We start from the raw sequence: 774 nt of genomic DNA, 5'->3' as shown, positions 1-774 counted from the left end.
TCCAAAGTACTGAAGAGCAGTGGTGTCTCTCTGGAGACTAAGGTCTAAGGTGCGTCTGACACAGGCCAGGGTCTTTGCAATCACTTGTTATGTGTCAGAGAGTTGGACAATGACTAGGGAGGATAGAAGGACAATTGATGCCTTTGAGCTTGGTGCTGGAGAAGAGTATTGAATGTACCAGGGACTGTTAAGAAAACAAACAGATTCATCCAGGAGAAGGTTAAACCGGGCTGCTCCTTGGAGGCAAGGATTTTGAGGCTTCATCTGATATACTTTGGACATGTTGTAAGGAGGGACCGGTCCTTAGAGAGGAACATCATGCTTGGGTGGGTGGAGGGATAGCACAGGAGGTGAAGATCCTCTATGAGGTGGATTGATTCAGTGACTGGGGTAATTAGGATGGGTGTGTTGGAGACAGTGTGAATGGCACAGGATAGAGCAGGGTTTAGGGCTGTTGTCCATAAGGTCACTATGAGTCTCAGGCAACTCAATGGCACTTAACAACAACAACAACAACAACATGTATGACAACAACTGGAACAAGAGATGCATTGCAACATGGACTGGGGAAAGGGAAAAAAGGAAGGGGGAGGAAAATGTACAACAATATATGATTAAAAAATTAAAATTATATTGGGAAAGTTGCCTGTCAGGGACCTCTCTAGAGTACTGAAGAGCAACAATGTCAGTCTGGAGACTAAGGTGCACCTGATCCAGGCCATAGTCTTCGCAATTGCTTGCTATGTGTCTGACAGCTGGACAATGACTAGTAAT

This window comes from Elephantulus edwardii, unplaced genomic scaffold (genome assembly GCF_000299155.1).
Source record: "Elephantulus edwardii isolate Elephantulus edwardi_28Jun2011 unplaced genomic scaffold, EleEdw1.0 scaffold00030, whole genome shotgun sequence".
NCBI classification, from domain to species: Eukaryota; Metazoa; Chordata; class Mammalia; order Macroscelidea; family Macroscelididae; genus Elephantulus; species Elephantulus edwardii.
Note: the sequence above shows the minus strand (reverse complement) of the source record.